Source organism: Chelonia mydas, chromosome 2 (assembly GCF_015237465.2).
Source record: "Chelonia mydas isolate rCheMyd1 chromosome 2, rCheMyd1.pri.v2, whole genome shotgun sequence".
NCBI lineage: Eukaryota > Metazoa > Chordata > Testudines > Cheloniidae > Chelonia > Chelonia mydas.
In genome coordinates this window covers 144,310,729-144,337,849 of record NC_057850.1, presented here as the reverse complement: position 1 = coordinate 144,337,849, position 27,121 = coordinate 144,310,729, and positions in this window count along the sequence as shown.

Sequence of the window (27,121 nt, the reverse complement as noted above, 5' to 3'; positions counted from 1 at the left end):
TTCATTTATGCCAGATACCTAACAATATTTTGCCAGATTCTCCAGTCTCTTGATAATGAGTTTCACTTTCTGTCTTTGTCACTAATATGAAGACATTATCCTCCTGAACTGCTCTAGAGGATCGTGCATGTACATCGTTCCCCTGGAAAGGGTATTGCCAGTAAATGTATCAGAGCTGGTGCTATTTCTGAGTTTGGGGCTAGGAGAGTGTACCCTTTATTGGGACACTTCATGGAGCCGAGGACTCATTAGAGAGGGGGTACAGAGCTCCTTTCACTTTCTGGATGACTATTTGCATCTGAGAAGCAATGGGAACTTGCAGGGCTAGTGAAAGTATTATTTTGCAGATAAAAATGCTAGTACCTGGTAAAAAAGTAGTAGTGTGTCCATCACTGTTTGTATAGGGCCAAGCACAATGGAGCCCTGAACCTGATTTGAGTCTGTGGGTTCTAAATGTCGTATTAGTTGTGGTAGTAGTAGTAACTAGAGGTGGTTGGAATTGCTCCAACAAAACTTTTTTTCTGTGAGAGAATACCAGTTGTTGAAATAAGAGTGTTTCATGGAGACAGTTCAATGCAACAAAGTTGTGACCAAACCCAGACTCGGGTTGAATTCTACCTAGTTTCCAGCCCACTCATCCATCCAGCTCTTTGGCAGTCTTCCTGTTGGGCTAACAGGGAGCTAAGAACCTGGAAGCACTGGGACCTCCAGCTCCCAAGTTCATAGGCTCCTCCACAGCTCATCTACTGGTCTGCCATAGAGCTGGGTTCCCAGGGTTTCCAGGCTCCTGGCTCCCTATCAGATTGCCTGGCAGGAGCAGGGCTGGCTTTACTATGAGGCGAACTGAGGCAGCCACCTCAGGTGCCAGACTGTGTGTGTGGGGGGGTGCCACTAGGACCCAGAGTGTAGAAAATTGTGTCTGCTGCTGGTGAATATCTATTCTCTCTGCTCTAGATGTACAGAGATGGTGGCGTGCTGTGCTGGAGGAAGGAGGGCACAAAAGACATAACAGGCAGGCAGGAGAAAAGGTGAGAGGGAATAACAGAAAGCAGCAGAAGCTGCAGGGAGAGAGAAGAGGAGAAACCTCTTATGTACCTCTCTAGCACCCCCAGGAGCCTGGACTGATTAACACCAGCTTCTCAGAGAGCTTCCTGTTTCCTGCTGCTTCCCTGAACGCACTTGAGGAGAACAGGCAGTCAACAGAAATAGTAGGAGCCCGTTAGGCCCTCAAGACACTCATATCTTCCCTCACTCAGGCCCTGCTACCAGCCTGCTTATTTGTCCCTTCAATTGAGTGTTGAGAGCCACTATAGCTGGCACAGAACAGCAGTCATGAGTGAAAGAAGAAAACACCCCTCTGGGGCAGCATTCAGAAAAAGCAAGCAAGCAAAGGAAGCTTTTCTGTCTAAGCAGGAAGGAGCTCTCCTGAGATACATAGACACAGATGTTCACAGTGAGCCGTCCAGCCCCAGTGAGGATGTGAGTGGTGAGGAGATGCCTGATCTTCCAGTTAGTCAGAGTGCAGGTGACCTGGCAGCTACTGCAGGATCCATCTCTCCATCTCAAATGGATGTAACCATGCACATTCCTGAAGAAAAGTGTAGATCAGAGAAGAGTGTGGTGGAGATGCAAGAAACAGCTGCTGCTGAGTTTAGTTCCTTAAGTCTAGATGATCCAGGACTGTGGACCCACTTGAGCAGTACCCTTAGGGACTTCCTTGTACTGCATGGGCCACAGCAAGTGAAAAACTTCATGTTCCCCAAAGACAGTGAAAATAGAAGTTTCCATCCAACATATTACTGTCATGAAATCCCCAATGGTGACAAAGTGGAGAGGCCATGGCTTATATACTTAAAAACCCAGAATGCTGCATACTGTTTTTGTTGCAAACTCCTTTAGGCTAATATTCCAGCCACACTGGGTTCTACAGGAACAAAGGACTGGAAAAATCTGGCTAGAAATCTGGCATGTCATGAGAAGGCAACAAATCACCAGAGAGCATTCCATAGGTGGAAAGAGCTTGAGATGAGACTAAGGTTAAAGGCCGCCATAGATGATCAGCATCAAGAGAAGATTGCATCTTTACTGGCAAAATGTTCTGAAAAGGCTCATTGCCATTGTGAGAATCCTTGCTACCCAAAACCTAACACTGCATGGCACTTCAGATTAGCTATATGTGCCAAACAATGGAAACTTCCTTAAAATTGTGGAGCTGATGGCTGAGTTTGATGCTGAACTCCAGGAGCATCTAAGAAGAGTCACCACCCAAGAAATGTACACACACCACTACCTTGGAAAAACAATTCAAAATGAGATCATACAGTTACTGGCAACAAAAGTCAATCAGAAGATTGTGGCAGATCTGAAGTCAACAAGATATTACTCTGTTATTCTGGACTGCACACCTGACATTAGCCCTATGGAACAAATAACTTTAATGGTGCGTTTTGAAACAACAACAGAACCTAGTGAAAATGTCCCTGCAATGGTGACTGTCAGAGAGCATTTTCTAGAATTTATTGACATTGATGATGCTACAGGAGCTGGTATGACAAATGTGCTTCTTAAAAAGCTGGAAGATACGGGAATTGCAATAGCTGACATGAGAGGTCAGGGCTACAATAATGGTGCCAACATGAGAGGAAAGAAAGAGGAGTGCAGACACAGATCCGAGAGTTAAACTCTCGAGCTTTTTTTGTCCCATGCAGTTCTCATTCATTGAACTTGGTGGTCAGTGATGCAGCATCAGCTTCTAGTGAGGATGCTGAATTTTCAAAGCATAGATGTATTTTCTCAGCATCAACTCATAGATGGAAAAATTTGAAGCAACATCTGGGAACATCCTCTCTGACACTGAGACCACTGAGTGCCACACGATGAGAATGTCAAGTGGAGGTGATAAAGCCTATCAAACACCAAATTGGGAAGATAGATGATGCCATAGTTGCCACTATGGAGGATAATGCTATGACAGGAACTGTTTGTGGGAGAACAGAGGCAGAAGGAAATGGAATCACCAGAAACATACATAACTTCAAATTTCAGTGTGGCTTAGTGTTGTGGCATGACATACTGTTTGAAGTAAATGTTGTAAGCAAGAGACTCCAAGGTGTTGACCTTGATATATCTGGAGCAATGGAACAACTGGACGAAGCGAAGTCATACCTACAGTTTAGAGACTAACCAATTTATTTGAGCATAAGCTTTCGTGAGCTACAGCTCACTTCATCGGATGCTCACGAAAGTTTATGCTCAAATAAATTGGTTAGTCTCTAAGGTGCCACAAGTACTCCTTTTCTTTTTGCGAATACAGACTAACACGGCTGTTACTCTGAAACATACCTACAGTTGTACCAGTCAGATGAGGGATTTCAAAACATTCTGAAGAGTGCACAGAAGTTGGCAGAGGAACTTCACACTGAAGCTATTTTCCCACCCATTCAAGAATACAAGAGTCACTGAAGAAGACGACATTTTGATTATCAGGCGTGGGATAATCCCATAAGAAACCACAAACAACAATTCAAAGTTGAATTCTTTAACCAGGTCCTAGATTGTGCAATGCAGTCAGTTGAAGAACTTTTCATGCAGGACAAGGAACACAGCAGTATATTTGGGATGTTGTATGATATTCCAAAACTCCTCACTATACCTGAAGAAGACCTACACCAGCAATGCAGGGCACTAGAGACAGTGTTGACACATGATGACATGCGCGATATTGATGCGAGTGATTTAGGTGATGAACGGAAAGCCCTTTCAAGATACATTTCAGCAGGATCAACTCTAACGGCTGTTCTGGAATATATGTGCACAAATAAGATGACCACCCTCTTTCCAAATGCTTTTGTTGCTCTGTGCATACTTCTAACAATTCCTGAAGCTGAAGTTAATAAAAACACATCTACGCCCCACAATGACACAGGAGAGGCTGGCTGGCCTTGCAACCATCTCAAAAGAGCATGAGCTGCCCCAGACTGTGGACCTTCATCAGGAAGCAGTTCAAATCTTTGCAACCAAGAAGGCACGGAAAACACCACTTTGATTATTTAAACAGATAAAAATGCCAGTGTTTACTATGCAGACAAGAAAAGTTACATTTCCTGTTCAGGCATTTGAAAGTTAAGGGTTACTTAAAATTTTTGAACAAGACATTTTAAGTTGTTAGTTCTCCTTTATTGGGGTAGGTAGCAGAGCAGTACCATGAGAGGAGTAGAACAGGAAGAAGGCAGAATTGAGACCTTTCAAAGTTTTGGCCCAAGCGAGGGGGCATGGGAGCATCATTTGAGCTCCCCGCCTCAGGTGCCAAAATGTTGTGGGCTGGCCCTGGGCAGGAGCATGGAATTCCTCAGAGTGCCAGATGCCAAGCTTTCAATTGGGACTCCCAGGGCTTCCAGTGTCCCTAGGTGTTGGGCAGCCCCCACACAGACAGACCTGGAGCCATGGTTCCATTCCCTTTTGTGAAGAATTTAAAAAAATATATTTTTTTCCAAACTGGGATGAAATGAAATTTTAAAATATTGAAATCCTCCACGAGACAGGATTATCTTCCTTCACAACTTTAATAATAACAATAGACTGAATATTTTATGCACAACAGATATTTAGATATGCACAGATAGGGCTTTTTATTGAATATTATAGTGGATGCTAGTGTTAAGGTTGTGAAACAGTTTCCATTGTACCTTCCTGTTTTCAGTCATTGATAACTGTCCAAAACATTTAGATACCGTTTCAAACATTAGAAACTTGTTTTCAAGTTGTGTCTTCACAGATATAGCTTAAACAACTCCATTAATGTATAATAACTTGTGCAGTTACAGATGTGTGCTGTGTACATGTACGTGCAACTAGTTAACTACCCTTCATTATATTTTATTCAAAAGCATTACTAGCTCTGTAGGCAGAAATTATGGATATGATTCTGGTATATGGCTTGTGTTATACAGGAAGTCAGATCGGATTAATATAATGTGCCCTTCTGGATTTAAAATCTAGACCTAGGCCACATATCTTAGAGTACACTAGCTACTGAGGAGGAGCTCGGGTGTATTTCAGGTATTTTTGTCACTGTTTGACTTCAGTTGGAAGCTGAAAACAGAAAAATTCAAATCAGAAATTAGGCACACATTTTTAACAGTCAAGTAATTAACCATTGGAAAAACTACCAAGGGAAGTGTTGAATTTCCATCTCTTGAAGTTTTCAAATCAAGACTGGATGCCTTCCTGGAAGATATGTCTTCGACAAACACATTAATGGGCTCAATACAGGGGTAATGGTGAAATGTAATGGCCTGTGATATACAGGAGGTCAGACTAGATGATCTAACGATCCCTTTTGGCCTTAAACTCTATGAATATATGAACTGAATTCCCGTAGTCATGGTAACTGGAAGAGAACTGGTTAATGAAGGCCACTGACACTAGAAGTTTTCAAAGTAAATACTTCTGTTGTTTATAGTCCTCCTTGTCATGGTGGTCTGGCAATTTCCAGTGGGCATACGGTGTCTAGAGGACCATAGCCAGCTGGCATAGTTTAGAGTAGCTTTCAGGCTTCCCTAAACTGTACTGAGGCTTGAGCCAGGACAGAAAATCAATGGACTATAGCTGGTTCCCTCAGACCTTTGCTCCAGGGGTGCTGGAACCATTGGACCAAACTGTAAACCTTGAATATGATGGAAAGCACTTCAAGCCAGGGAGAGCGGCAGCACCCACAGTTCCAGCACCTGTGCCCTGCTCCCTTCTGCTGCATCCAGCATAAACTGAATGCAGACAACAATTTGCACTACACCTGCAGTGAACAAAATAATTAAAAGTAAACTATTTTGTAGATCACAGAGATGATCATATGATAAAGCTGTCAATAAATAAAGTTATACTGCACCATGCAGTATTGTAATGTATTTAGGTCTATGATCATAGATGATGGGCTTGATTCTTTGTCCTTGGTGTAACTCCACTGATTTCTTTGAGTTCCTTGTGGCCACTCCTGATTTACACTGGAGTACTTCTGGTCAGAATCCAGCCCTAAATCCAATGTTTAATTACAAGCAGTCTGGGCTAAGTTTATGCATTCTGTCTTAATTTTTATATTTCCTAATTTTTAATGTTTCACTGAGTATCCTTGCTATTTTCTTAACACATTTTTAAATGCAATATATATTGGTCTTTCATTTTATGTTATAGTATGGAAAAATAACAAGAAGACAGACATCTTGGAATGTTAATACCATAAAGATTTTATCATTCTCTAAGACAGTCAAATGAAATTAAAATCCTCATTGGCTTTTATGTGAATTTGTTTTGATTACCATATATATCAGTTCATGAGACACTCATTTCCCAGAATTGCTAAAAATAAATATGAAAATAAAAGTCTCAGCAAAATGCTACACTTGGGTCTCATTTCTGCGATTAGCTTCCACAGGCTGACACTACGAGCCATCTCAAGAACCATTTCATGTCAGTATGCTGGATCAATTAATTACACATGAGAAAGACAAAAGCCCCAAAACATGCCAAAAAATTATTCTGTCATCTAGTTCAGAATACGAATTGGCATTGTGCTTCTGCCATCATTTGTTCTACCCATGTTCAATGAATGCTTAATATCTGGAACTTATGAACTTTATGACTGGGATTTTCAACTCAGCACAGGAGAGTCAGCAGCCTCTAAATACTAATGGGATTTGAGTGCCTAACTCCTTAACATCATTAAATTCGTTTGAAAATCCCAGATGTAAAGTTTATACATGCCAGATATTCTGCATTTGTTGAATGTGTCTAGAAAACATTTTTTCTGAGTAAAAACCAGGGACAAATAGTTTATCTTACACATTTCTATAAATAGTATTTATTCCAATTACTCAAGCATGTGTGTATACCAAGAGATAAACCTACATTGTCTGGCTGTCTTAATGATTGTGTTGTTATTATTTCCATTACAAGACCCTGTTTCCAAGCTGTGTGCCTGCCTTAAACTGATTTTTGTTTTGTTTTTTGTTTTGTTTCGGGGGAAGGGAAATTTCAGACAAAGACGTTTAGCCATTTCTGAGAATGAGATTAGAGACTGTCCATGTTAAATAGTTCTGGCAACCTTTTCTCTGAGAAGCTCTAAGAGCTCTATGCTTTGAATCAGGGCCTTGAACTTTATCAGGAGGTAGAGGTGAAAGTAAGCCAGTACGGTGTGCCGGCAAGAGCCGGTACGCCATGCCAGACTGGACTCTTTGCCACTTTACATTTCTCTACTGTTAGCAAAGGTCTCTGAAACCCACTAGCATAAGTGCCCCATTCCCCTCCATGTCTGATAACCTACCACTTCTATAAATTATTCCTCTAGCTCCAGTGGTAGAAATCTGTGTGGTGGATCTAAGGGTTCTAATCCTGCAGACAATGCATGTGTGTCATTATGATCCCATGTGATGGAATTTGGTTATATGGTTTTTTTTTTCAGGGTTTTTTTAAACCTAGCAAAATCACACACAAAAACTACATTACAAGAACATTAAGCTTGCAAAGTCAAGCACTAAAACATTAGGCAATGCTGAGATTAAGGTTAGCTGTGCACATGCACGGGGGGGCAAATTAAGGCTAATTTAATTTGTATTATGGTTAGCCTTAACTATAGCGGACACTACCTCTGCCTATAATATTAACCCTTGATTTATAATATGGCATCCCTGTGAATGAGAGGGTGCATCTAATTTGGTTTTATTTTGCACAACTATTATATATTTAAAACAAAAATTGAAGCCCATTTCCCCTTTGAATTATGAAAAATATCTTAAAATTCCATTAACCATTTAAAACAGATTATCAGGATTAGTGCTGTTGTGCAATCTCTCTCACCTCCCACTTCATTCTCAAGGCCATAATCTGTAGATACACATTGCAAAGTATGGTAAAAAATCATTCCCTGTGATCTCAACCAAAGTAGCTGATTTGACAAAACATGCAGCAGAACCCACCCTCACATCAGAGGGCAAGAATGAGAGTTTAAGTCTTTTTCCTTAAGTAGCCATTAGAATGATAACTCCTGCTCTCTTTTTGTGTTTGGTGGTGAGGAGAAGGGGGGGCAGATGAGAAGGTGTTTATGCATAATTTAATTGCTTTGTCTTTCTCCCTCAGGTCTGTATATTATTTCATATTGAAAAGTAATTATGCAGTGAAAATAAAATGTCAAACTGCAGATGTCTGGTTACAAGTAGTATATATGTGAATTATACTATTATGTGCCATCTTTCAGACATCTTTATACCCTTCCTCAGAAGCTTTACCCTGTGCGCTTATACATATGAGTATTTATGCACCATACATGAGATTTGCTTTTTTCACCCCTTTACAACATCTCGATCCCAAGCTGAGTTGCCTTGTTGGCAATGATTGATTACCCAATATCTAATTAAACCCGATCCAATCACTTATTATGCAGAGTGGAACAAACAAACTGAAGTTGACTGTCAGGCCTGTGATTGATGATACTGCCAATCCAGCTTTTGTTCCATCTAATGTCCTGACGCTTGTTACAACCAGCCAAAGCTGTGCTGGACAAAGCGTTCTGTCACTCTTCACATGCATTCACCCCCCTACACACACACACACACACACACACACACACACACACACACACACTCCCTTTAAAAAAAAAAAATTATTGAGAACAGCAGAGGTTCTGTTTGGGTTAGTGTGTACAATGAGATCAAAGTCCGCCAGAGATCGAGAGTCCTTAAGTAGCAGGGAGTGGAAGAGAAAGAGTGTGTGTTTGTGTGTGTGTGTGTGTGTGTGTAGGGGGGGATTGGCAGGGGGTGTACTTGGTATGGTAATGAACCTACCTTGGGGAGAGTGACAGATATGACATTAAAGCAAACCTAGCAGGGTAATAATTTCTTTTCTATTGTCTGCCAAGCAGGATTCTCTTAGCAGGTCTCATTTATAAATTTTTCAGTTTTAATGTTTTAATTATTTAAAATGCAAATAGGTTCCTGAAGAAAGGAGCAGAAAATACAAATTCCCTAAACAAATTCAACTTTTGAAGTAGCATTCACAGATTGCAAAGCCTTTTTCTTGTGCTGTGTATTTATCTTACCTAAGCTGAGTTATGTTTTGTGGCCCAAGATTTATTCAAAGTTTATGCAGTGTAGTTATTTTTTTCAATCCATAAAAGCAAAATTTCTGTTTGCAGAAAAAAAATGAAATCAAAAGTTCAGATCTCATAAAGATTAAAAAAGTCAAATAAATGCAAAAAGGTATGTGTGTAATGGTTTATTTCCTGATGTTGGTAGATGTTTAGGTTTATTTCTAAATGGCTTTTATTATATCTAATTATAAAATGAATTAACATAATAGAAACCACTTATGTCTTGTGACATTAATTTTAAATATCCGTGTGAAGTATTTCATATGCCAGTTTGTATGTGTATCATTAATGTGTGAGTGTGTGTGTGTGTATATATATACACACACAGAGAGACACAGAGAGAGAGAGAGAGAGAGAGAGGAGCTTGGAAGGAGTAGAGATTTTTTGTTAAAAGTTGGTGAATGTCAATTTCAACATACACACACAAACCAAGGAAAAAATATTTCTGTCCATCACAATCAAAATTTACAGATAGGAAAAGTAAGAAAAATGCTACTTCAGAATTTATTAGAGTTTGATTTAAGGATTTATTTTTAGGTATATTTTGACATGTGAGGTTGACAATTGTATTCAAAAAGTTATAAAGCTTTAACTTTTTGAATCTCAGTGTCTACTCTCATTAAATAATTATTGTCTGACTCCCCGCTATAATTTCCCAAAATAGTGAAAACTGAAATTGATTATTTTAAAGTATTTTTTAATTTTTAACAGCAATATTATCCATCAAAATTCTAAAAATATAAAAATTGAATTCTGACAAGCCTACATATGTGTATGTGTGTGTGTGTGTGTGTGTGTGATATTCATGCAGTAAACTGGAGAGGTATGTGATGAATGTATTTATCAAATCCCCATGAAATTAATCACATGCTTATAACCACAACACCTGCCTGCTAATCAATCTCCCTGGGACTTAGTCTAACATTCCCAGCTCCTGAGCAACTTCAAACTACTGCCATTTAAACAAAATCAATATAACAATAAATATTTCTTTTGACTTGTAAATGTGGAATTTCCTTGAAAAAGCTACCTCTGCTTGAGGGTTAGGACAGGCAAAATTCAGACCTGGGGCAGTAACAGCTTTTGTAGACATAAAAATGTCTCAACTTTAATCTTGTAGCCCTGCAGGGCTAGGAATGGGAACTTTATACCATTGGAAAAGGGAGACACTCTCCTCCCCTTTTTTTCTAATAGGACACACACACACACAAACACAAACACACACACAGAGCTTCTAGCCATGGAAGGGCCTGGGTTAACAGATTTTTAAATTGTTACATTTTTATGCCTAGAAAAACTCTTCTAGGTGATTTCTGGAGGTGTTTTACATGTATTAATTTTTCTCTCCCTCTAAGATCTACACAGTTTCACTCAGGATAACTAAGGACCCTGGATTTACAAGTGAGGGGGTATGAGGAACAGTCCGAATATTATTTGAGAGCACTCTAAAACACCCTAACTCTAACCCTAACCCTGTCATAAATAAAGTATATACAAAATATACAATGGTGTACTGTAAATATTTTATCACTACTTGTTTGTGTTGATCCACATAACTCACCTGTGGCGTAATATAACCAGGTCAAACTCATGCAATGAAACCTTTATATCACAGGTTTCAAAGTACCTGCCGTGTTAGTCTGTATCCACAAAAAGAACAGGATACAGAAAGCATTAGCTTTCGTGGGCTACAGCCCACTTCATCGGATCATAGGTTCATAGAATCATAGAATATCAGGGTTGGAAGGGACCTCAGGAGGTCATCTAGTCCAACCCCCTGCTTAAAGCAGGACCAATCCCCAACTAAATCATCCCAGCCAGGGCTTTGTCAAGCCTGACCTTAAAAATATCTAAGGAAGGAGATTCCACCACCTCCCTAGGTAACTCATTCCAGTGTTTCACCACCCTCCTAGTGAAAAAGTTTTTCCTAATATCCAACCTAAACCTCCCCCACTGCAACTTGAGACCATTACTCCTTGTCCTGTCATCTGCTACCACTGAGAACAGTCTAGATCCATCCTCTTTGGAACCCCCTTTCAGATAGTTGAAAGCAGCTATCAAATCCCCCCTCATTCTTCTCTTCCGCAGACTAAACAATCCCAGTTCCCTCAGCCTCTCCTCATAAGTCATGTGTTCCAGTCCCCTAATCATTTTTGTTGCCCTCCGCTGGGCTCTTTCCAATTTTTCCACATCCTTCTTGTAGTGTGGGGCCCAAAACTGGACACAGTACTCCAGATGAGGCCTCGCCAATATTGAATAGAGGGGAACGATCACGTCCCTCAATCTGCTGACAATGCCCCTACATATACATCCCAAAATGCCATTGGCCTTCTTGGCAACAAGGGCACACTGTTGACTCATATCCAGCTTCTCATCCACTGTAACACCTAGGTCCTTTTCTGCAGAACTGCTGCCGAGCCATTCGGTCCCTAGTCTGTAGCGGTGCATGGGATTCTTCCGTCCTAAGTGCAGGACTCTGCACTTGTCCTTGTTGAACCTCATCAGATTTCTTTTGGCCCAATCCTCTAATTTGTCTAGGGCCCTCTGTATCCTATCCCTACCCTCCAGTGTATCTACCTCTCCTCCCAGTTTAGTGTCATCTGCAAACTTGCTGAGGGTGCAATCCACACTATCCTCCAGATCATTTATGAAGATATTGAACAAAACCGGCCCCAGGACCGACCCTTGGGGCACTCTGTTTGATACCGGCTGCCAAATAGACACGGAGCCATTGATCACTACCCATTGAGACCGACGATCGAGCCAGCTTTCTATCCACCTTATAGTCCATTCATCCAGCCCATACTTCTTTAACTTGCTGGCAAGGATACTGTGGGAGACCGTGTCAAAAGCTTTGCTAAAGTCAAGGAACAACACGTCCACCGCTTTCCCCTCATCCACAGAGCCAGTTATCTTGTCATAGAAGGCAATTAGATTAGTCAGGCATGACTTGCCCTTGGTGAATCCATGCTGACTGTTCCTGATCACTTTCCTCTCCTCTAAGTGCTTCAGAATTGATGCATAGAATGGAACATATAGTAAGAAGATATATATAGATAATGATCCAACCACTCCCAGTCTCTTATCACTACAAAAGTTTTTTTCTCCTGCTGATAATAGCTCATCTGAATTAATTAGCCTCGTAGTTTGTATGGCAACTTCCACCTTCTCTGTATGTATATATATAGAAAAAAACTTTTGTAGTGATAATCAAGAGACTGGGAGTGGTTGGATTATTACACATATTGAATCTATTTCCCCATGTTAAGTATCCTCACACCTTCTTGTCAACTGTCTAAATGGGCATCTTGATTATCACTACAAAAGTTTTTTTCTCCTGCTGACAACAGCTCATCTTAATTAATTAGCCTCTTACAGTTTGTATGGCAACTTGCACCTTCTCTGTATGTATATATATATATCTTCTTACTATATGTTCCATTCTCTGCATCCGATGAAGAGGGCTGTAGCCCACGAAAGCTTATGATCTAATAAATTTGTTAGTCTCTAAAGTGCCACAAGTACTCCGGTTCTTTATATCACACAATCACATATTTCATACAAATATACACATGCATGTGTGTGCATGCGCACACACATACATACACACTTCCAATAGGAAAACATGTTAGACTGTGTCATAAGCTTCTGGTCTTTATAAAGGAATTAAATGTCTGGAATTGGAATGTCTGAACTGAAATTCACAGATTTTAAAATCAAACTCTGTGAGATAAATGGATATTGAGAGAGGTTTCTCATCATTTGGATGAAAAAAAAATGGTAAAAATGGAAATAAAGACTGAAAAGGTGCCAAACTGTGGGGAAAAAAATGTTTTTGGGAGTGAGGTAATGCAGAAAGAAATTTCATCTCTGTATAGGTACATGGTCACATATTCTGATTGTGTCTCAAGTAAAATTTTATTTTATGGTCTCATATTAGGACCTGTTGTGCACATGACAACATTATCACATAATATGGCTTGCTTGATAATCTGTGCTCAAGTGAGGACCATGACTAGAGTACCAGATTTCAGAGTAGCAGCCATGTTAGTCTGTATCCGCAAAAAGAACAGGAGTACTTGTGGCACCTTAGAGACTAACAAATACCAGAGTGCTTCAGCTCCAGATTGAAACGTATTGGGAGATTTGGTTCGGGAGAGGAAAAAGAGCATGTACAGAGCCAGAGTACAGAAAAGCTTGTTCTAGTTCCTTACTTTCATGAGTAGTAAATTCACTCACAAGTTTTTAAAAAGGGAAGAAAACATCTGATTTCCTATTGTCACTTGTTTTATTTTATGTTATGGTATTACCACAATTAGAACCAACATGGATCCACTTATCTGATAGTCAAGGCCCAGAGTTTTACAAGTATTTAGGTGCGCAAAGATGAATAGAGGTGCCCAATGGGATTTTCAAAAGCACCTAGGTGCCTAACTCTAATTGAAATCAAAACCTGAACCCAAATTTTCAGTGAGCTTATGCTCAAATAAATTTGTTTGTCTCTAAGGTGCCACAAGTACTCCTTTTCTTTTTGCGAATACAGACTAACACGGCTGCTACTCTGAAACCTGTCATAAAGTTCTGGGTTATCCATATAAAGGCACTCATTCTCATCTAAATCACACTAATGTTAAGTGTGGAGTAATTCTGCTGAGATTAGCTGAGGTATTATCTACTGCATGTGAGAGTAGAAAAAGTGCGTTGATATTTAGGATCCATCCATTAAATAGATAGGTTTGACTGGCACATATTGGTTCTGGCACTGAATACTATTCTAACTTCTCCAAAGTTTCAGTGTACACTGCCCAGTGCCCTGGATTAGCCCTTTCCCTATTACCATCTAACTGCATGATTCCCCTCTGACTTAAACCAGTACAAATTACGTGTAACTCCACGGAAGTCAAGGAGTTAAAACAGTGTAAGTGAGAGGAGAATCAGACCCTAAACATTTTAATCATGCTGACAGTAGTGCAAGTTTAAAAATAAAAAAAAGAAACAAAACAGAGTTTCTCAGAGTATTAAAAATAAATGTTTTACATCAGGGCAATGGGAGGTTAACGTTACCAAAAGAAGCTAAATTTAGCCTGTGAAAGGTTATATTGGGCAGGCACTTATGGAACATTTCTCTAAATTTTCACTTCAATTAATCTCTAGCAATTCAGTGTCTGATCCCAGTGACAGTAGCCTCTGGCTTCTTCAGAGCAACTGCTGAGGAAAAATTATCTGACACATATCAAACAAGCAAGAAATGACACTGGACAACATTAATCAAAACTTTCTCATTTCCTGAAGAATTAAGCATTAAATAATTAATTCCAGCACTACAGGCAGCTGTAAAAGAGGCCTCGTGCCTCCCCGCTGGTAAGGATTTGTCCTTGTCTAAAAGACTAGATTGATATATTTATTATTTATCAGATTAATCATGGCCAGGAACATTATAGATTGGCACCCAAGCCCAGCCAGTTATATTTTAGGGCCTGTTATGGAGCTTGGGAAGAACCTGGTACATCAGCAACGTTCAAAAGAGAAAGGGGAAGAACAGCTTGCCCTCAAGCATATTTTTTTTTTTTTTTTTTAAGAAAAAGAATTGGACGGATGAAGAAGAAGATGTCATTGATCCAACACCTCAGTGGAGGCTGCTAGCTCCTGGGTTCATTTTTATATGTATTTGCTAAGGACTGAAGGAGGCCCTTAGGATGTGGTAGGAATATCAACTATTCTACGTGAAGCCACAATCATTAGTTTTAAAACAGAATTTCAGTGCCAGACAGATATAAATCAATTTAACTAGTACGTACAAGAAAAACCACTTCCACCCCTTCATTTTCCTTGTGTTGATCCAGGTACCATAGCTGAAAGACTGATCTATGGTTGCACTTTTCTTTCATTTTTGTTCGCTGGCCATGATACAGAAAAACAGAATTAAGGCATTGGTAAACTGAACAAATCTAAACCGAGGTGCCGTGCAAGATGTTAACCAGGCCAAGATACTGCAAAATGAAAAATGCTTTATAAAAGTAAAATTACTGTGATTATACCATAGATCCTGTCTTCAATTTCACTCCCCTCCCAATAATACTAATCCACTTCATGGGACTTTAACAGGAGGATTTCCCATTTCCATTCAATGATCTTACACACAGGGGGATAGCAAACTCTAACCCCTAATGATACTCTATTTCCCTTTCTCTAACCTATTCTTGCTTTGCACCATCCCACATGCACCCTCTTTGGAAATGACAAAAGTGAGCTTTCTTGGGCTTGGCAGGGAGTCTCCTCATGCATCTGTCTGTTTGCCCGGCTGGCAATGACTAGTACCCACTCCCTCCCTTTAGAGCTTCTGACTGTTACGGGGGGGGAGGGAAATGCCAAGTATCAGCCACATGGGGAGGTGGCATTTCAGGGAAGAAGAGAACTTTCTCTTTGAACAACCCAAAAGTCCCCTTCCCAAGAGTGGGAACTTGGGGATTAGAGGATATAATAGGCCTCCTCACTTGAAAAAGTTGAGCAATGAAAGTGGAATGGGGGCAATGTGCCACCCTGCTGAGCTGGGAGTCAGCGGGACCCTGCTGTGCATGAGGATTCTCTTCCCCGGAGCAGAATTTTGAAACTACAATCTTCAAGTATGCTGGGCTTAAAGCCCTGCTGGGAATAATGTCTCTTCATCTTCATCGTCATTCACAATTCTATTATCCTTTTTCATCTGATCTTTCAAAAAAATAGCCAGTAAATCCTACCAGAAGCTAACTTCAACCTTCAGTGCTGGGACCCAGACCGCAGTACTCACTAGGAGTGTATTGAAACCCTGGGACAAACACAGGGCACAGAAATAATAGTCACATAGTAACTTTAAACAGTAACACACGGGAAATATGAAAACAAATGAAACATCAACAGATTAGTGGACTTTCTTCTTCTGTTACAAAACAAACAAACACAAAATGTTACAAAACAGTAAAGTAACCAACAAAAAACTTGAGAGTAATAAGAGAGAGGATATGTGGAAAGGTACTCCTTATCTTTCTGGCTGGAGAGTGTTGCCCTTCTAAGAGCTGCCATGGCTCTGGACTCCCTGCAAGAGAAGAAAAAGGCAGTTGAAAGCACAGCAACAGAAGCTCAGGTTTAGTAACTGTGTTGTTCTGCACACTAATGCAAAGAGAGCTTGTGTTACACAAAAATGTCCTTTTATTTTAACTTTGTTTCATTTTATCCCTCTAACAGCACTCAAATCAGAACCTCCCCCAGCTGCAGCAGGTAGCTCTCTCTTCTGACCAGCATTCAAAGCCCAGTATAAGAAGAGTGACCTTTTGAACTCACTTGGTCACACCTGACACCTTAACATAATAGCAGCTACACCACACAATCACTAGTCAAAGCCACTACCCCACATGGATGCAAATAATGACAACACAACATCTCCAGATACTTCAAGCACTAACAGTCTCCTCCCAACTTCCCTGGTGACCAGTAACAACTGATCAATAATCTTTGCTCCATGTGTCAGGGGGAATGGATAAAATTAGCTGGGATGGAGGGGGCCCTTTCCTTTATCACCTGGGTGTGGATGTTTCCCTCAAAACCTTAGGAGGAAACACAACAGAGAGAAGGAAAATTTTAGTGTATGTTAAGAATGGTGCCTGAAGCTATGCTCCCTCTCCATCCTTCCTACACTCATGTTAATTGCATTTGACATGAGTGAGACCTATGCAGGATCAGCACAGCAATGGCAGGGTGAGGGGTTGAATTCAGTTGTGCCTTCTCTTGTTTATCACAAATATTGTGATATTTGGTTGTGGTTTTTTTTTTTTTTAATTCCCCAGCTCCTGAATTCATATGATTTATATATTATAGATTCATAGACTATAAAGCCTAAAAAGACTATTGTGATAATTACTCTGACTTCCTGCTAATGGGAGAATCTCAGCATTCATAAAAAAATGTGGTTAGCCATCCTGTTTGGGGGGGGGGGGGGGGATGACAACAACAAAAAGTATGCAAATATGAACCCTCAAAAACCAGAAGGGAAATTAAAAAATACTCCATTTAAAACAAAATCACTATTCAAAAACCATTCTTTTGTGAGTTCTGACTCAGAGTATTCGAATGTCTAGGGTATGCAATACTGAACTTGTATTTAAAACACACAGAAGAAAGTTTTTCCTAATGTCCAGACTAAACTGTCCTTGTTGCAATTTAAGCCCATTGCTTCTTGTCCTATCCTCAGAGGTTAATGAGAACAGTGTAACTCTCTGCTCCTTGTAAAAACCTTTTATGTACTTGCAAAATTGTTTTCATGTCCCCCTCAGTCTTCTCTTCTCCAGACTAAACAACCCCAATTTTATTTTGTTCATTGGTCATGTTTTCTAGACCTTTAATCATTTTTGTTGCTCTTCTCTACACTTTCTCCAATTTGTCCACATCTTTCCTGAAATGTGGCACCTAGAACTGGACACAATACTCCAGTTAAGGCCTAATCAGCACAGAATAGAACAGAAGAGTTACTTCTTGGGTCTTTCTTACAACACTCCTGCTAATACATCCCAGAATGATGTTTGCTTATTTTGCATTTGTCCTTACTGAATTTCATCCTATTGACTTCAGACCATTTCTCCAGTTTGTCCAGATCATTTTGAATTTTAATTCTATACACCAAAGCACTTGTAATGCCTCCCAGCTTGGTATCATCTACAAATTTTATTAGTGTACTCTCTATGCCAGGGATTCTCAAACTGGGGGTCGGGACCCCTCAGGAGGTCATGAGGTTATTACATGGGGGGTCGCGAGCTGTCAGCCTCCACCCCAAGCCCCGCTTTGCCTCCAGCATTTATAATGGTGTTAAATATATTTAAAAGTGTTTTTAATGTACAAGGGGGGGTCACACTCTGAGGCTTGCTATGTGAAAGGGGTCACCAGTACAAAAGTTTGAGAACCACTGCTCTATGCCGTTATCAAAATCATTGATGAAGATATTGAACAGAACCAGACCCAGAACTAATCCCTGTGGGACCCCACTCGATATGCCCTTCCAGCTGGAATCTCTCCCTGACATGGAATCTTCCATGAGTTTTCAAAGATAATTGCTAATGGATCAGATATCTCCTCAGTCAGCTCCTTGAGTGTTCTAGGATGTATTTCATCAGGCCCTGGTGAGTTGAAGACATCTAACTTGTCTAAGTAATTTTTAACTTGTTCTTTCCCTATTTCAGCCTCTGATCCTACCTCATTTTCACTGGCATTCACTATGTTTAGGGTCCTACCAAATTCATGATTGTGAAAAATGCATCACGGATCGTGAAATCTGATTTCTCCCATGAAATCTGGTCTTTTGCATAGGGCAAAAGTTCACACTGTTTTCTGAAACTGGGGGTCCAGACCCAAAAGGGGTCACAAGGTTATTGTGCGGGGGATGTTATTGCCACCTTACTTCTATGCTGTTGCTGGCGGCAGTGCTGCCTTCAGGGCTGGGCACCTGGCCAGCAGCCATTGCTCTCCAGCCACCCAGCTCTGAAGGCAGTGCCACAGGTATCCATGTTTTGTTACAATACCGTGAAATTTAAGATTTAAATATCTGAAACCATGAAATTCAAGATTTTTAAAATGCTATGTCCATGAAATTTACAAAAATGGACGATGAATTTGGTAGGGCCCTAACTATATTAGAAATCCAATCGCTACTAACCTTTTTGGTGAAAACTGAAACAAAAAGGTGATTTAGCACCGTGCCATTTCCACATTTTCTGTAATGGTCGTCCCCCTGCCTCACTGAGTAACAGACCTATCCTGTCTTTGGCCTGTGTCTTGCTTCTAATATATTTATAGAATGTTCTCTTGTTACCCTTCATGTCTCTAGCTCAGTGGTTCTCAACCTATTTATTATTGTGGGCCGCTTATGCAGCCTACAAAGTGTTAGCTGGGCCACAGGTGGAGAACCACTGTGCCCCCAACCTAATTCCCCCCCAACACTTATACTCAGTGCCCTTTGCCCAGAGACCCCTCCACAGAGTGACCAGGAGTGGAGGGCTAGGTGGGGGCCAGGGACCTCAAACCCCGCCATGTGGGGTGGAGGGAGGACTACCAAGATCCCAATCCCAGACCCCATGGCAGGGGGCTGGGCAGCAGCCAGCTGCCTGGGCCCCGAGCCCTGCCTGGGGGCAGGGATCAGCCAGGACCCCAGAGCCCATCAGGTGGGCGGTGGGGGAATGGCAGCAGCCAGCTGCCCGGATCCCGAGCCCCACCAGATGCCCGGATCCCGAGCCCTACCGGGGGGACAGCCAGGAACCCAGAGCTTGCTGTGGAGAGCTGGGGGGCAGCCGGCTGCCCAGACATGGAGCCCGCTTTGGGGTGCCAAGCAGTAGATGACTGCCCCGAGACCTGCTGGGGGGGGGGGGCAGGCAGGACCCTAGGACCCGATGGGGGACAGCTGGCTTCCTGGACCCGGAGCCCCGCCAGGTGTGGCCAGGTGGCAGCCAGCTGCCCGGACCCCAAGCCCTTCCATGCGACAGGGGAGCCAGCAGTCCAGCCGGGAGCGGGTAGCCGGGAGTCTGCCATGCGGAAGGGCAACCGGGATCGCGGAGCCCACCGTGCGGCAGGCTAGCCCAGAGCTCATGGCCTTTAGCACACAGCAGTGCTGAGCCGGGCTGCAGCTGTGTGCTAATTGGGCCGCATGCGGCCCATGGGCTGCGGGTTGAAAACTGCTGGTATACTCATACTGTATCTGCAATTTCATTTGCACCTAATGAAATTATTAGATGTTTGATTTTTTTTATCCTTTGTTGAAAAAACAAGATATCACCACCAGGACTCCAGAGGTGAAATTGTGACTCCATTAAAATCAACAAGAGAATCTTTGGGATGATGCTTCACATTTTTCAGTAAGTAAAGTCTATACAGTTTTCATTTTCCTAACTGTAAAGTTTAAAAATGGAGTTAAGTTTAACCAAAGAATTTTTGCACAAGTTGTAGTTCCCTGTGCAAGCTACACCTTCCTTTTATTAAGAAATCCTGCCACTTCATGCAGGCCTTGTAAATAATTATATTGGAAGGAAGTCTATTTGAACACCGGATTATGCCATCACAGCAACCAAAGTTCTAAAAAGATGCAACCATTTCGGAAAGGATACAGTAGGCTTTTCATGAATCTCCAAATGAAGAGAAGCCTCCAGTTCGTTCTGCACAAAAAGTGTCAAATGTGTCACATCTTCATACTAGTCTGCTTTTCAGAAAAAATGGGTTTATTCATGCAAACACACACTTGTCATCTTTCTCCTGAAAGTCAAGATAAAATATAATACAATTAAATTAAATTAAAAGGTCAGCACAAAAAACAATGTTGTAGGTTCATAAACATTCACACAATGCATTATTTTGTGCTTTTGTATCAAATACAAGATAATGGAAACACTGATTTGAGCAAAGTCTATATTGAGGTGTATGTTTTTATATTTTCCTCTTTTCATATTTCTATAAATACACAACACTGCTACTTTTGAATATTAAATATTATTTGTCTGATACTGTATGCCTCTCTTTTATTTTATAGTCTTTCTGTCTGTGATATATACATATACACACACACCCCAATCCTTTGTAAATTCTTTGTTAGCACTGTCACATATTTATCTTTCCGCTACACTTCCTTTTAGCTTAACTAATATATGTAATTTAAAGAAAAACCTAAAATTTGAAATATAATAGTCATACTTGAAAAAGTTTTGACTGTTTTGAAAGATATTGTTAGCTGCAGAGTCATTCCTGATTATAAATACAGGGAATTTCTCTTAAAATGCTAGGATCTTCCAAAACTGAAAAAAACGTTTTAAGTATGACAACTACAAAAAGGATATTTAGGTCTTCATTTAAAAAAAATTAATAAGTGCAGCTGAGCAACTGTTTTGCATGTGCAATTATTGCAATGCCACACGTGAACATTTAATTTACATGTGCTATTGTGGTAACTGGATGTGCTACGCCCGGGGCAATTCTGCACCAAAAAAATTAAAATTCTGCATCAAAAAGTTTAAAGTTCTGCACACAATATTTTAAATTTTTGCAAAATTCTGTACATTGTATTTGTCAAAATAACACAATATAATCATGTCAGTTTCATTTATTTTGGTAATTTATTTCAAAATACCTATCAGCAACTATATCTGCAACAACACAACCAAAAAAATGTTTTTTGTATTTTATAATAAAATTTTATAATTTTTTTTGACATATGGATTCCTAACTAGGCATATTAATGCAGAACTATAAGTTACAATACAGAAAGGTATTTCCCACACCCACCAGAAGCAGTGCAAAGGCTTGGGGGAATCAGGGATAATGGAGGCGCTAAGGGAGAGGAAAGGAGACTTGAGTGAATCTGGAGGGTTGTTGGGTATGAGTAGGAGAAATATGGAACAGGTTTTTTGGGAGGGGGAGGGATTGCTAGGGAGTTGGGAAGCCTCCCCCATGCAGACCCTGGCTGATCCCAAGCCTCTCCCATTCAGTCAGGCACATCTGCCGCTGTCCCTGCACCCCCGCATCCCCAAATGTCTCTGCACTGTCCTGCCCCATCTCCATGTGTCCCTGCAGCCCCCTCTCCCATCCCCAGGTGGCAATGGAGCCCCACTCCCATTCAGACTCTAACTCAATGCTGTCACCCCACTAGCTCCTGAGTCCGCGCCCCAGTCTGCCCCCCTCACTAGCCAGTCTGTGACCCCCTCAGCAGCTCCAAGTGCCCCACTCTGTCTGTCCTAACCTGGCTCTGCAGGCAGGATGCTGTGATGAACTTCTACTCCTGGGGCAATTCTGCACCACTGCACAGACACAGAATTTTTTTTACCCGCAGAAAATACATTCTTCCAGAGAAGTGCTGCAGTTCTTCCCTTTTCCCACTAGAGGCCGCTGTGGTGCCAGAACAGCTGGCTGCATTCATGCTGCACATGTGGAGACATGGAAAACCCTCCCTTAGCTAGATCTACAAATACAGAACTATGTAATTAATAAAGTAGAACTTATTAAAATCTCTGCCATTCCTATTAACTAATAGATTCTTCTTCAGCTATATGATTTCCTTTAATGATTTCTATCTCACCATACTGTTCCACAATAAACATGCATCTGCCAATTTATTCACAATTCCCAGCTTGGCATCATACTTCAGTTCAAGGCAGGTGAAACACCAAGCAAGAAGGGGAACATAAATACAGAAAGGAGAGATAAACCCTTTGGCCTCCACTTTCTTAGATGTATTCACATGTGAAATGCTAATAAGCATCATAATAACTATACCAACAGAAAGAAAAAGATTTTAAAAGCCCCTGAATTTAGTACAGAATAACCTTTCCCATAAGTTTTCCTAAAACATGGCAAACAGAACATTTTTACCTAAGAAAGCACACCGTTGCCATATTATGCACTGCTATAGTACAGTAACACAGTTAGACATTTGGGTCTTCCCAAATGACTTTGGAAAATGGGCACTGGATGAGGACCACTGAGAAGTTACAAAGAGGCAGAAGATAAAGGATCTAAGTGCAACATATTTTTCTGTTTCAAATGCCCAGAAAAGGCTGTAAAAAACCTTGTGTAGTCTGAATTTATGAGCAAAAATATATAGATCACATTAGTTTTAATGCATAAGAATGCAAACTTTCTTTCAGATATCTTCTTATCCCGCCCCCTCCCATTTTGTATACGTGCTCTCTGCTGAGACACCCATTGACAAACAAATTCTGCTGATGCGCCCATCCTCTCTCACATGCCACATGTAGACTCTAGCTCTGGGATATTCAATTTATGTCCATCACTGGCAATCTTATTGCACCACTGAAGCTTTTGGTGCTCACATGATTGCCAGCCATGTACAGGCATTCGTTGGTAAACACACTTCAGAATTCTTTGTTTTTCCATTCTAATAATATATCCATACCAAGAAAGCCACCAAAACAGAACCTGTGCGGATGGAGGTGGTTGCTGGGTTAAGCTTCAAATATCTTCCTTTCTGATCATGTCCTGCCGCTTGATATGGAGCAGCTGAAGAAGACGAGGAGAATTGAAAATACTAACTCTAGTTCCCACCACCAAATATGGGAGCTTCCTTTTTCCTCAAAGCCTCCCCAAGACGGCAGTAATGAATAGAAGGGCCACTGAAAGGAGAGGGGAAGCCTAAAAGAAAGATAGATGGATACAGCTTCCCATGCTCAGAGTAATTCCAGCAAAACAGAAGAGTAAGACAAAACACTTGTAACCTCCCTTTCCTCCCGGGGTTACTCGGGAGGAGGCAACACTCACCTGTGTGCCCAGGTGCCTGATGTTGTTGACAGTAAAGGAGATCCTGAGTATCCCAGTGGTGATGTTGGATAGGTAGGAATCCTCTAGCCACCCCTCTGCTGCAGTCCTTTTACTTGTAAAGGAAATTAAAATTTGTGGTGTCTCCACCTGGCTGGGCCCTGTGCACACTCCGTGGCATGCCTTGGGAACCTACAGAAATCTATACAATGGGTCTAACTCAAAAATACCAATTATAAACAATATATGTCCAATATACACAGAGATTGCGGTTAAAACATCTTTACTTAACAATTTAAGAAAACATGCTGTAACAGACTGAGATTAAATGTCACAACTAATTTAAAACAGCAGGGGGAAGTTTGTTAAATCAATTAACAAATACAATTTACAGTAATAAATGAAACTTATTGAATTTGCATTTACACTGCTACCAATTACCCCACCCCTGAGTGTACACTTCTCTGGATTCTAAACGCTTGCTTGTATGGGCGCGCTTGAAGAGACAGCACTCTGTTGGTCCCATAAATCAGTCCAGCCAAGAAACAAGGAGCAAAGTAATGCTAATTTGGAATCATGCCAAACTGCACAACCCCTCTGGAGTTGTTTTAATCAGATGTCAGCAACCCAGGGTTCTGGTTGGATGACAAGACCACTCCACCTCTTCTCAGAGTTGGACAACCCCTTAAAGTCTCTTTGCTGCCCCACTTCCCTTGCAAACACTTCCCCAAAATAGGTTGGTTGTTACTCACACTGCCTTTGCTTGCAAGACCATCTCAGTCAGCTCCGGGCACAGCAACAGTCTCTGCCCTGGCTCCAGTGAAGACACCAAAAGCCTCTAACACTCCCTGCTCAATCAGAGCCCCTTCAGACTCTCAGCAGTAACTTCTGGCTTTTTTCTGGTTTGGATAGAGCTCCATAAAGCAATCCCAGCTCCCTGCAAATTAGAGACCACTGTATACTCTCCCTGCACTCCCTGGAAGAGGGAGTCTCTGTCTCTTGATATCATGGGAGGTGTAGTCTCTAAGGCTGGATTGCAGCACTCAGGATCTTCTCCACTGGAACTCTCCCAACTAAGTTCAGAGGCCCTACACACATAAGCCTGGAATTTTCTCTTCCTCTGGAACTACTGTGCTGGCTAGGACAAGAGACGCAGGGAGCAAGATCCCTTATAGTTAGTGCAGAAAGGGAGCAGTGCCCAGATTTGCATTTAGGCTGAATGTATGGAAAAGAACCTGGTCCCATCTTCTGAAGAGTCACCCTCTGCTTTTCTGGACCCTACAGCATAAGCCCAGAAATAGTTGGAATAGATGAATCAATGACAAGTATATTTTGTATGGGTTGCAGTGTGGAGGGACTAAGTTCCCATTGGAACTATGTATCTGTGGACAGTAAGGTATGTTTCCTTGTGTTTCAACATTATTTTTGCAGTATTTCTGCGCATTATTTTAACATGAAGACTTCATGTATTGTATCAGTATACTTAGTTTACAAATTAAATATAGTTCAGCAATACTAAATATAGTTCAGGATCAGGAACAGTCAACATGGATTCACCAAGGGCAAGTCATGCCTGACCAACCTGATTGCCTTCTACAATGAGATAACTGGCTCTGTGGATATGGGGAAAGCGGTGGATGTGATCTATCTTGACTTTAGCAAACTTTTGATACGTCTCCCATAGTATTCTTGCCAGCAAGTTAAAAAAGTATGGATTGGATGAATGGACTATAAGGTGGATAGAAAGCTGGCTAGATTGTTGGGCTTAACAGGTAGTGATCAACAGTTTGATGTCTACTTGGCAGCTGGTATCAAGCGGAGTGCCCTGGGGTCAGTCCTGGGGCCAGTTTTGTTCAACATCTTTATTAATGGTCTGGATGATGGGATTAATTGCACCCTCAGCAAGTTTGCAGATGACACTAAGCTGGGGGAGAGGTAGATACGATGGAGGGTAGGGATAAGGTCCAGAGTGACATAGACAAATTGGAGGATTGGGCCAAAAGAAATCTGATGAGGTTCAACAATGACAAGTGCAGAGTTCTGCACTTAGGAAGGAAAAATCCCATGCACTGCTACAGGCTGGGGAATGACTGGCGAAGCAGCAGTTCTGCAGAAAAGAACCTGGGGATGACAGTGGAAGAGAAGCTGGATATGAGTCAGCAGTGTGCCCTTGTTGCCAAGAAGGCCAATGCCATATTGGGCTGTATTAGTAGGAGCATTGCCAGCGGATCGAGGGAAGTGATTATTCCCCTCTATTCGGCACCGGTAATGCCACACCTGGAGTATTGCGTCCAGTTTGGGGCCCCTCACTACAGAAGGGATGTAGACAAATTGGAGAGAGTCCAGCGGAGGGCAACAAAAATGATTAGGGGGCTGGGGCACATGACTTATGAGGAGAGGCTGAGGGAACTGGGGTTATTTAGTCTGCATAAGAGAAGAGTGAGGGGGGATTTGATAGCAGCTTTCAATTATCTGAAGGGGGGGTTCCAAAGAGGATGGAGCTAGGCTGTTCTTAGTGGTGGCAGATGACAGAACAAGAAGCAATGGTCTCAAGTTGCAGTGGGGGAGGTCTAGGTTGGATATTAGGAAACACTATTTCACTAGGAGGGTGGTGAAGCACTGGAATGGGTTACTTAGGGAGATGGTGGAATTTCCATCCTTAGAGGTTTTTAAGGCCCGGCTTGACAAAGCCTTGGCTGAGATGACTTAGTTGGTGTTGGTCCTGCTTTGAGCAGGGTATTGGACTAGATGACCTGCTGAGGTCTCTTCCAACCTAATGTTCTATGATTCAGGCTTCTGTTTTTGACAATATAATAAAAATTTTGAAATACGATGGGGAAAAAACAGGTAGTTTTTTAAAGAAGTTTTTGTCCAATTTTCAAACAGCTACAGAGTAGAGGGGAAGGTTTTAAAATTCAAGTTGTCCATGCAAGTTTTCAGTTGTGTTTCAAATTTGTATGAAGAAAACCAGGACTAAATTAACATAAAAATGTTTGGGAAAGTTTCATCCTGTTTTTGGTAAGCTGTAAACTGGAGCAAGATTATGCCATGTGAGGCAGGGAAAATTCTCTTGGAATGACGTTTTTTCTAAAGTTTGGTCCCTGTAGTGGAGCTCTTTGATCTTCTCTTTTTCTCTGTCTCCTTCTCTCTCCTTCCAGAACGTGCACATATGTTTCCTTGAGTGCATTCTCCTTCTCACTCTCTGGCCTAAAAACCCCTTCTCTGTTCTCCCACTTTCACACACAGATATATGTTTGCCATTATTACATTTTAAATGAATTTTGGTCTGGGATTATCCTGACCTCAAACTCCTCTCATAGACACAGTTCACCCACTGCCATTCATATATGATCACCTCTTCCTGTGCAGTAGCTACTCTCACTTTTCCCCCGCATTAGCCTGGAACACCGGGCATTCCTACTTCACAAAACACTGCAAAGTAGGATAACATGCTGCTATGGCATGCTGTGCATCAGTTGATGGGAAAGTGTGTCACATCTGAAAAAAAGTAAAGTTTTCTTGTTCATCTTCTGACATTCATTTTCTTGTGGTAAGGAAAGGGAAGGCAGGACTGGAGACTTGTGAGTTAAGTATATCCAAATTGAAATGTTACCATCTCTCTTTGAACTAATTTTAGCTGTCCAAATGTAATAAAGATCATGAAGATGGTTTTACAACATTGCAACAGAGACACAGAGAACATAAAAAAGT